This window comes from Notolepis coatsorum, assembly GCF_963971535.1.
Source record: "Notolepis coatsorum genome assembly, chromosome: 10".
In the NCBI taxonomy this organism is placed as follows: domain Eukaryota; kingdom Metazoa; phylum Chordata; class Actinopteri; order Aulopiformes; family Paralepididae; genus Notolepis; species Notolepis coatsorum.
In genome coordinates this window covers 45,248,485-45,260,698 of record NC_140174.1, presented here as the reverse complement: position 1 = coordinate 45,260,698, position 12,214 = coordinate 45,248,485, and positions in this window count along the sequence as shown.

Here is a 12,214-nt window from a genome sequence, read left to right as displayed (position 1 = left end):
CCGCGTGCTGCGATAGTGAAGGAGACGTTCTCACCCTTGATCGTCTTCAGGTCTCTTCTTATAGTCCGAATCGTCATCGTTTCTTCGCTCCCCCGCAGCCCCAGCTGGGCCGCAGCGGACGCGAGGAGAAGGGTCTTTTCTGACCCGTCGTCAAGGACGGCGTAGGTGTCCATGACCTTGTCCTCGTAGCTCAATGTTACACGGACCACCTTCAAGAGCACCCGGGCGCCCCCGCTGCTGGCGGGGTCAATGTACATAACACTTGCCTTTGTGCTGCTTGAGGGTGCGGGCTTTCTTCTGTTACTGTCATGTAAAACGTCCAAGTGGGCTCCGTCACACCGACTACACCTCTTCTTTAAGCGGCACTCGGCTGCCATGTGACTGCGCGCACAGCGGTAACAGCGGCGGTTGGACTTTATCCATTGACTCACCTCGTCGGCGGTCATCTTCTTGAACGTGTCACAGTGTGACAGCCAGTGTTCCTTTTCGCAGTACTGGCATACAATCTTCCACTTCTCTTTCGTCGAGGGGGTGCTGTGGTTCTTGTTGCGCGGTACTGATTCGGCTTGGTGCATGACGGTCACCAGCCTGCGGTTATCGTTTGATCTCCTAGGTCCCTCTCTGGAGCTTGGTACGCTCCGCACGAACGTATCCAGTCGTAGGCTGCTGACTTCTCTCGCCAGGATGTCGGCCAGGTCTAGGAGGGATGGCTCGGGACCGTTGGGATCACGGTGGTCCTTTTGCCGCCTGAAGCACTCTTGTCGGGCGGGCGGAAGCTTCTCTAATATTCTCTCAACATTAGAGTTTGCGTACAGTTCGTGTCTACCCTTTTCCTTTTGTGCCCCCAGCATCCCTACCAGGGATTGTACCTTGATAGAGAGGTCATCTAATGAGCGATTGTCTGTGGCTGGGGGTAGACGGTCAATATTCCTTATCTCTTGTATTACGTAGTCCCATATGCGTCCATAACATTGGTCGAGGGCTACTAGAGCCGCGGTGTATGGGGTACTTGAGTTGGAATATGCCAGCGCTATATTATGCGCTCTGGGCACCTTCAGGTGCTTGAGTAGGATAGCATACGTCTCGTCGGGGACATCGGACATCATTGTCTCTAAGCACATTCGTAGCTCTGTGTACTGTGCTCTGTTCTCGTGTGTGAAGTCCGGGAACGTCGGTGTGCCAAGGTACGATGCCATGGATGGCTGGCACATCGGTGAGCGTTGGGGGAGAGGCCTCCTAGGCGAGTCTCCTCTTACGTGTCGTGGTGGGCTGGTACCTGGTGGGTACCAAAGCCCGGGTACCCAGGTGCTGTTCCTCGGGGCTGGTCGTGCGTCAAGCTCACCCGTGAGTTGAGTCGGGGGTCTGTAACGCAGGGCCTCGGGGGTAAAGTCTGGGCTGTACTGGACCTCCTGGTCCTGTGGAGTACGATGCTGCCGTTGGGCTTGACTTTCCTCCTCTTCCTCTTCTTCTTCCTCTGCCAGGTCTTCTAGATCCTGTAATCGTCTATTTAGTCTCTCAGCGGCGTAGGCCGGTTCTTCCCTGTTGCTGGGTCTCGCATGGACCGGTCGGGGAAGGGGTTCGGAGACGTGTATAGGCTCTTTCTGTTGGCCGGGCTCCGGGTCGCTTGATCGGGTAGGGGAGGGTGCCCTAGACCCTTGTCTTGACGAGGCCCTGGAGCTCCGTGCGGAGGGAGGGGGGGTTGCCCTGGCAATCAGTTGCTCCATTATCTGCGCTTGTAGTCGGTCGCGCTCGGCTTCGCGCTTGATGTGAGCGAGGTCGCGCTCTGCTTCGCGCTGGGCTTGGGCTGCGTCGCGCTGTGCATTGGCGGCACCGCGCTGTGCATCAGCGGCTGCGCGCTGGGCTTCGGCGCGGTCTCTTTCCATATTCTCTTCCGTCTGGAGGCGTCTGGTCTCCAGGCGTATGCGGTCGTCTTCACTCCTTTGCTGCGCCTGGAAGCGCTCTCGCTGGGTCGCAGAGTGTTCGCGTTCACTAAGGGCTTGCGCTTGGAGTTGCGCGTGGAAGTGTTCTCTTTGGTCTGCAGATTGTTCGCGCTCACTTAGTTGTTGAGCCTGCAGGCGGTCTCTTTCCATGGTAGAGTGTTCGCGCTCACTTTGGTGTTGCGCGCGGAGGCGCTCTTGTTCCATGGAAGAATGTTCGCGCTCGCTAAGCGTCTGTGCTTGGAGTCGATCGCGTTCAGTGGAGGCTGCCAGGGTGGCGATAAATGCCTGCGCCAGTATCTTGTCCGCCTCGCTGGGGGAAGACACTGATGGAGGTGATCGGCTTCTGGCAGTGCTCGTTGGAGATCCGTTCTCCTGTCGCGCTCCGAGGAGGTCCATCTCCTGGGTGCGTGTCTCTTCTGGTGGTGGGTCGGGTTCCGTCCCTGGAGGGCTTTCTTTATCCTGGAGCTCTCCGGGGACTAGCCCGTTGACGTTGGCGGGGGGTAAAGTCATGTCATGTCCCTCCTGGTCCCCCCCGTGAGCTTGGTCAGTTACGTTAGAACCCACTAGGGTCTCTACTGGCAGGGTCGCCTGGTCGGTAGGGTTTGACATACTTTTACTATCCGCTTTTTCCGCGTTTAACTTCTGTATAAAGCTAGGTAGTAGACTGGCAGAATCGTCATCGTTTCTTCGCTCCCCCGCAGCCCCAGCTGGGCCGCAGCGGACGCGAGGAGAAGGGTCTTTTCTGACCCGTCGTCAAGGACGGCGTAGGTGTCCATGACCTTGTCCTCGTAGCTCAATGTTACACGGACCACCTTCAAGAGCACCCGGGCGCCCCCGCTGCTGGCGGGGTCAATGTACATAACACTTGCCTTTGTGCTGCTTGAGGGTGCGGGCTTTCTTCTGTTACTGTCATGTAAAACGTCCAAGTGGGCTCCGTCACACCGACTACACCTCTTCTTTAAGCGGCACTCGGCTGCCATGTGACTGCGCGCACAGCGGTAACAGCGGCGGTTGGACTTTATCCATTGACTCACCTCGTCGGCGGTCATCTTCTTGAACGTGTCACAGTGTGACAGCCAGTGTTCCTTTTCGCAGTACTGGCATACAATCTTCCACTTCTCTTTCGTCGAGGGGGTGCTGTGGTTCTTGTTGCGCGGTACTGATTCGGCTTGGTGCATGACGGTCACCAGCCTGCGGTTATCGTTTGATCTCCTAGGTCCCTCTCTGGAGCTTGGTACGCTCCGCACGAACGTATCCAGTCGTAGGCTGCTGACTTCTCTCGCCAGGATGTCGGCCAGGTCTAGGAGGGATGGCTCGGGACCGTTGGGATCACGGTGGTCCTTTTGCCGCCTGAAGCACTCTTGTCGGGCGGGCGGAAGCTTCTCTAATATTCTCTCAACATTAGAGTTTGCGTACAGTTCGTGTCTACCCTTTTCCTTTTGTGCCCCCAGCATCCCTACCAGGGATTGTACCTTGATAGAGAGGTCATCTAATGAGCGATTGTCTGTGGCTGGGGGTAGACGGTCAATATTCCTTATCTCTTGTATTACGTAGTCCCATATGCGTCCATAACATTGGTCGAGGGCTACTAGAGCCGCGGTGTATGGGGTACTTGAGTTGGAATATGCCAGCGCTATATTATGCGCTCTGGGCACCTTCAGGTGCTTGAGTAGGATAGCATACGTCTCGTCGGGGACATCGGACATCATTGTCTCTAAGCACATTCGTAGCTCTGTGTACTGTGCTCTGTTCTCGTGTGTGAAGTCCGGGAACGTCGGTGTGCCAAGGTACGATGCCATGGATGGCTGGCACATCGGTGAGCGTTGGGGGAGAGGCCTCCTAGGCGAGTCTCCTCTTACGTGTCGTGGTGGGCTGGTACCTGGTGGGTACCAAAGCCCGGGTACCCAGGTGCTGTTCCTCGGGGCTGGTCGTGCGTCAAGCTCACCCGTGAGTTGAGTCGGGGGTCTGTAACGCAGGGCCTCGGGGGTAAAGTCTGGGCTGTACTGGACCTCCTGGTCCTGTGGAGTACGATGCTGCCGTTGGGCTTGACTTTCCTCCTCTTCCTCTTCTTCTTCCTCTGCCAGGTCTTCTAGATCCTGTAATCGTCTATTTAGTCTCTCAGCGGCGTAGGCCGGTTCTTCCCTGTTGCTGGGTCTCGCATGGACCGGTCGGGGAAGGGGTTCGGAGACGTGTATAGGCTCTTTCTGTTGGCCGGGCTCCGGGTCGCTTGATCGGGTAGGGGAGGGTGCCCTAGACCCTTGTCTTGACGAGGCCCTGGAGCTCCGTGCGGAGGGAGGGGGGGTTGCCCTGGCAATCAGTTGCTCCATTATCTGCGCTTGTAGTCGGTCGCGCTCGGCTTCGCGCTTGATGTGAGCGAGGTCGCGCTCTGCTTCGCGCTGGGCTTGGGCTGCGTCGCGCTGTGCATTGGCGGCACCGCGCTGTGCATCAGCGGCTGCGCGCTGGGCTTCGGCGCGGTCTCTTTCCATATTCTCTTCCGTCTGGAGGCGTCTGGTCTCCAGGCGTATGCGGTCGTCTTCACTCCTTTGCTGCGCCTGGAAGCGCTCTCGCTGGGTCGCAGAGTGTTCGCGTTCACTAAGGGCTTGCGCTTGGAGTTGCGCGTGGAAGTGTTCTCTTTGGTCTGCAGATTGTTCGCGCTCACTTAGTTGTTGAGCCTGCAGGCGGTCTCTTTCCATGGTAGAGTGTTCGCGCTCACTTTGGTGTTGCGCGCGGAGGCGCTCTTGTTCCATGGAAGAATGTTCGCGCTCGCTAAGCGTCTGTGCTTGGAGTCGATCGCGTTCAGTGGAGGCTGCCAGGGTGGCGATAAATGCCTGCGCCAGTATCTTGTCCGCCTCGCTGGGGGAAGACACTGATGGAGGTGATCGGCTTCTGGCAGTGCTCGTTGGAGATCCGTTCTCCTGTCGCGCTCCGAGGAGGTCCATCTCCTGGGTGCGCGTCTCTTCTGGTGGTGGGTCGGGTTCCGTCCCTGGAGGGCTTTCTTTATCCTGGAGCTCTCCGGGGACTAGCCCGTTGACGTTGGCGGGGGGTAAAGTCATGTCATGTCCCTCCTGGTCCCCCCCGTGAGCTTGGTCAGTTACGTTAGAACCCACTAGGGTCTCTACTGGCAGGGTCGCCTGGTCGGTAGGGTTTGACATACTTTTACTATCCGCTTTTTCCGCGTTTAACTTCTGTATAAAGCTAGGTAGTAGACTGGCAGCGTAGTCCTCTAGGTAAAGAGGTGGCTGCCGTCTGCGCTGCGGGCGATCTAGCTTAGGAGAACCGTTTGTGGAGTGTTCATCGCTGGCCATGTCAATATTAATATTATATTAATATTACGCTAATTACCATCCGGCTCGAAGGACCAATTGTAACTGAGGGGTACAATTCCCTGACTGTATTGAATAAGTATGGTATCATTAAACCACTACTGAGTTATGTACATTACTACTGGCCATACAGTACACATGTATATGAGATGAACACCCCCACAATAACACGGCTTCACAAGAAATACTGTTTATAATAATATTTATTAGAAGAGCACCAAGATTATCTTACATTATTTATCAAGATTGAGAGTTGCGCTTGTAAGGCGAAGAATGTGCATGAATAGGTCAAGAGCGTAAGTCCATGAGCATATTACGCAGGGGATAATTAATACCACCTGTATCATAAGAATTATATATGGTACACTAGTAGGTCAGCTGGAGATACTAAGGGGGTTCCCTCCCGTTGTAAGCCAGCAGGGGAGAGGATTTGTCGGTAGCAAAAGTCTGGATCAACGAGGAATAAGGAGACTCCAGGTACAGGAGACAGTGCAATAATCCCTTGATCCGTAGACAAAGCAACAGCTATTCTCCGGTGTGCAGTGCCGCATGGAGGAAAGCTAGCCAGCCTCAGAGTCCTAGAGGCGGGCTCGACGGTGCTCCTCACAGGGTAAATCCCACACGGTAGTGGGGGTAGACGATTCTCCGCTCCAACAGCCACAGGACCAAAGCAATATAATCCAGCCGAAAAGGGCTCTGTAGTCGTCGGTGTAGGTTATCCAGTGTACATATCCACACGGTTCTCGTCTAGGGCTCCTCGGATGACGGCACAAGGTTAGGCCGCCCAGCCTGGATAAGCACACTAGCTCGGTACGATGAAACGTTGGTAATGCTGGTCACTGTAGAACGGTAGCCGCACGATACACTATACATAATAGACTATTACTTAATAATAGAATAGGTCGAACTCGACGATACAGCGTTAAACTCTGACACTTCAGCTATCAATTCGCACGCGGTCTCAAGGCTCTATTTCGGGGCAAAACGGGCCCACTTCACAGCACGTTGTATCGTGGTGAAGGCTCCAACTTATTGGGTTAACACGTTTCGGGTAACTAACTGCTGTATCCACCTGCAACGTATTTATACGTAAGGTGAACAATCTAGTACCAGCCTTATTTCTGTCTCGTATTCCTGCGCAGAACCGGGCATGTCCAGGCATGTCTCAGCGGTGACTTTGAACTAGACATTGGGGGATATGGCCGTGGCGCCTAGGGGATCGCTGTCCAATAGGAGAACGAATATTATGGTCTGGCCTGTACTAGGTAAAGGGATATTCCGTGTATATGTACAAAGAATATACAAGGGATATCAGACGATATACAAATACTATACAATATATCTCAAGTAATAAATATATATATATTCGGTTTAATCTGACCCTTTGTAACACTTAATGTTATTATTACCATGGTGTCATTTAATGTTATTATTATCATGGTGTTACTTAACTAATGTTATTATTACCATGGTGTTTCTTAATGTTATTATTACCATGGTGTTATTTAATGTTATTATTACCATGGTCTTACTTAATGTTATTATTACCATGGTGTTATTTAATGTTATTATTACCATGGTGTTATTTAATGTTATTATTACCATGGTGTTATTTAAGTATCTGTAACGGTTCACCGTTCCCTGGCCAGACTCCCTCTCCTACTCCCCCTCCCCTCCTGTCCATCCTGGCTTCATGAACTGCCAGCCTATTAGAAACTGTCCTCTGCTGCCATCCTGTGGACTTCCGTCGCTACTACCTCTAGTTATGTTCACCCACTTCCTTGTCAATCTGTCCTTAGTGATTAATGTATGTTCTGTCATGTTGTCATTCCCTGCATTCTTATACCTGCTTTGTCCTGTTGTCTAGCCTAGCCTTTTGTCTCCCCTGTGTCTGTTTAACTATTGTTATCTTTAGGGCCCGCGTCCACCTAGCGCATATTTCTCCGTGAAACATGCTGGGAGTGCGCCGGCAGAGCTGGCTTGACGCGCATCTTGTAGATGACAGAAAGAAATCTACAGCCATGCCGCGGTTTTGCACATATTATAGCATATTTGAATAACTTTATTGTATATTAATTATATATATAGTTATTGCCTGACACCACAGTTCGCCCTTTGCTTTTTATTAGCTTTTTAGTAGTGTATTCGTGTAGTTATTATTATTAGTTTTGTCGCGGATCTCAATGGTCTGTGTGGAGACAGCCAGACAGGCAGGCAGCTCCGGTGTCAGGTTACAAGCAGAGTGGTAGATGACTGGCTGTGATTGGTTGTTTGAATATGCGCTCGGCGCACCGCTCTAGAAAAGTTCAGCCAGTTTCAACTCTCTGGCTTGTGCGGCCGCATAAAGGCGCTGAAAAAAGAAGCCGACGGCAGCGCACTTCCTAGAGGCGGCCGCATGGGGCCGCATGCGCTCCCTCCCCATTGTAATACATTGAAAACAGACGCGTGCGGTCCTAAATATGCGCTAGGTGGACGCGGGCCCTTAGTCCTTACCCCTGTGTGTTTAGTCTGCCCTGTCCCCATGTGTGTCTCATTTGCTGATTGCCCTGCTGTGTCTCATCTGTTAATTTAAATTGTTCCCTCTATAGCTGCTGTGTGTTTCCTCCCCTCCAGTGTCGGTTCATTGTTTCGGTTCCTTGTTTGATGTCCACGTTTGCTACTGCTGTTGATGTCCTTGCTCTCATTCGTTCCTTGTCTCCCTATGTCAGTAAGTCTAGTTTTCTGTTTGTTTCCATCTTTGTTTTTCGTGTTGCAGTTTGTTTGTTTGTTAGTGTTTTATTTTCAGCTTGTACCCTTTTCCCCTGCCTGCTTTGCAGAGGTTTTTGGTTGTGCCCTTTTTGTACATGCTCTCATTGTGAGATATTCTTTGTTTTGTTTGCTGCTGCCTTTTTAAGTAAATACAATTTTTGATACACTTCACCCCTGGCTCCACGTCTCGTACTGCCTATTGCCTTTTCTCCGCGTCCTGTTCTGCGCTTGGGTCCTCCGTCAACACTATCCCTAACAGTACCATGGTTATCTATGACTTTCACCATGGTAAATTACTGTATTTATACAATTGCTTGTATGCCTACCGTGGTAAAACAAAATATATAATCCAATACCCTTATACTGTACCACAGTAAAACTGAGAATACCATCCAGTATCATACTACCTTACCATAGTAAAACCATCCAGTGTCATCATTATTTACCATAGTAAAACCATCCAGTATCATCATACTACCATAGTAAAACTGAGAAAACCATTCAGTATCACCATACTTTACCATAGTGAAACCATCCAGTATCATCATACTTTACCATAGAGAAACCATTCAGTATCACCATACTTTAGCATAGTGAAACCATCCAGTATCATCATACTTTGCCATAGTAAAACTGAAAATACCATCCAGTATCAGTACCATAGTAAAACCATCCAGTATCATCATTCTTTACCATAGTGAAACCATCCAGTATCATCATTCTTTACCATAGTAAAACCATCCAGTATCATCATTCTTTACCATAGTAAAACCATCCAGTATCATCATTCTTTACCATAGTAAAACCTTCCAGTATCATCATATTTTACCATAGTGAAACCATCCAGTATCTTAATACTACCATAGTAAAACTGAAAATACCATCCAGTATCATCATACTTCACCATAGTGAAACCATTCAGTATCATTATACTTTACCATAGTACAATTGAAAATACCATCCAGTATCATCATACTTTACCATAGTGAAACCATTCAGTATCACCATACTTTACCATAGTGAAACCATTCAGTATCACCATACTTTACCATAGTGAAACCATTCAGTATCACCATACTTTACCATAGTGAAACCATCCAGTACCATCATACTTTACTATAGTGAAACCGTTCAGTATCACCATACTTTACCATAGTGAAACCATCCAGTACCATCATACTTTACCATAGTGAAACCATTCAGTATCACCATACTTTACCATAGTGAAACCATTCACTATCACCATAATTTACCATAGTGAAACCATTCAGTATCACCATACTTTACCATAGTGAAACCATTCACTATCACCATACTTTACCACAGTGAAACCATTCAGTATCACCATACTTTACCATAGTGAAACCATCCAGTACCATCATACTACCATAGTAAAACCATCCAGTATCATCATACTTTCCCATAGTGAAACCACTAGGTATCATCATACTACCATAGTAAAACCATCCAGTATCATCATACTTTACCATAGTGAAACCACCCAGTATCATCATACTACCATAGTAAAACCATCTAGTATCATCATACTACCATAGTAAAACCATCCAGTATCATCATACTACCATAGTGAAACCATCCAGTATCATCATACTTTACCATAGTAAAACCATCCAGTATCATCATACTTTACCATAGTAAAACCATCCAGTATTATCATACTTTACCATAGTGAAACCATCCTGTATCATCATACTACCATAGTAAAACCATCCAGTATCATCATACTTTACCATAGTGAAACCATCCAGTATCATCATACTACCATAATAAAACCATCCAATATCATCATACTACCATAGTGAAACCATCCAGTACCATCATACTTTACCATAGTGAAACCATCCAGTATCATCATACTACCACAGTAAAACCATCCAGTATCATCATACTTTACCATAGTAAAACCATCCAGTATCATCATACTACCACAGTAAAACCATCCAGTACCATCATACTTTACCATAGTAAAACCATCCAGTATCAGCATACTACCATAATAAAACCAGCCAGTATCATCATACTTTACCATAGTGAAACCACCCAGTTTCATCATACTACCACAGTAAAACCATCCAGTAGCATCATACTACCATAGTGAAACCACCCAGTATCATCATACTACCATAGTAAAACCATCTAGTATCATCATACTACCATAGTAAAACCATCCAGTATCATCATACTACCATAGTGAAACCATCCAGTATCATCATACTTTACCATAGTAAAACCATCCAGTATCATCATACTTTACCATAGTAAAACCATCCAGTATTATCATACTTTACCATAGTGAAACCATCCTGTATCATCATACTACCATAGTAAAACCATCCAGTATCATCATACTTTACCATAGTGAAACCATCCAGTATCATCATACTACCATAATAAAACCATCCAATATCATCATACTACCATAGTGAAACCATCCAGTACCATCATACTTTACCATAGTGAAACCATCCAGTATCATCATACTACCACAGTAAAACCATCCAGTATCATCATACTTTACCATAGTAAAACCATCCAGTATCATCATACTACCACAGTAAAACCATCCAGTACCATCATACTTTACCATAGTAAAACCATCCAGTATCAGCATACTACCATAATAAAACCAGCCAGTATCATCATACTTTACCATAGTGAAACCACCCAGTTTCATCATACTACCACAGTAAAACCATCCAGTAGCATCATACTACCATAGTAAAACCACCCAGTATCATCATACTACCATAGTAAAACCATCCTGTATCATCATACTTTACCATAGTGAAACCACCCAGTATCTGAATACTACCATAGTAACAATGAAAATACCATACACTAGGCCTACTATGAATGCTACCAGAAGGGAGTAGCTAGATATGGAGTGGGGTTGGGGGAGGAAGTGAGTGAATGGTTGGCATGGAGGAGAGATGGAGGAAGATAGGAGTGGGCCGGCAGAGGGGAAAGAGAATGGACTGAGATAGAACAGTGATAGAGGAGGTGCATAAGAAAGATATTACTGTGCGCTGATAGGAGGATAACAGGTGAGAGAGATATGACAACAGGGAGTGAAAGAGAGAGATGGAGAGAGACACATAGATGGAGAGATGGAGAGAGAGAGGTGGAAAGAGACAATGAGATGAGGAGAGATGGAGAAAGACAGTGAGATGGAGAGAGAGGTGGAAAGCGGCAGAGAGATGGAAAGAGAGATGGAGAGAGGCAGAGCAAGTGAGAGAGAGAGAGAGAGAGATAGAGAGAGAGAGAGAGAGAGAGAGAGAGAGAGAGAGAGAGAGAGAGAGAGAGAGAGAGAGAGAGAGAGAGAGAGAGATGGAGTATTATGGCATTTTCACACCTAGCTCGTTTGGAGCTGTTGTTCCAGAACCTGGAGCGTTTAGCCCCTATTTCGGTTAATTTGGGCATATGTGAACACAGCAATCGCATTCTGTTGCGGAACAAAACAAGCGGACCGAGACCGCCTAGAGAGGGTGGTCTCTGCGCAGTTCCAACCGAACCCGAAGCGACTCATACGCTGTGAGAATGCAATCGACTTAACAAACCGACACAACTCACTTGCCGTACTGTGAGTGACGCTCGCGTTGCATGATGACACTTTCGCATTGAATTGTAGGCGGGATCAGTTTCTAGTCTTTAGGCAGCTAGATCGGTAGCTGCCGCCTGCCATCAACGTTGCAAAATAATAACAATGAGTCGTGGGTCAACGTGGAGCAGCGATGAGGTACACTGCCTCGTTGATATTTGGGCAGACGATCACATTCGTCAGATGCTGGAGAACACGCACAAGAACACTGAAGTGTACAGAAAGTTTAGTGACCGAATGAGGGAAAGGGGCTTTGAAAGGTCTGTCGAACAGTGTCGTGCGAAAGCCAAAAAACTTCGCCAACAATATGTCTACGTGATAGTCTTGGTAGAAGTGGAAGTTTGGGGGAGGAAAGGGACACGTTTCCCTGGTTTGACAAGTTGGACAAAATTATAGGGACTAAACCCGTGGTTGAGCCGGTGGATATTGTGGAGTCTTCCTGTGATGACAGCTCTAACGTTACTCCTAACAACACCAGCTATTCTGCCGATGCTGAATCGGATGATGGAAATGGTGAGTATCTCCACTTGTTATGCTGATCAGGGTATATATATATACACACAACGTTACGTAATAAGATTACA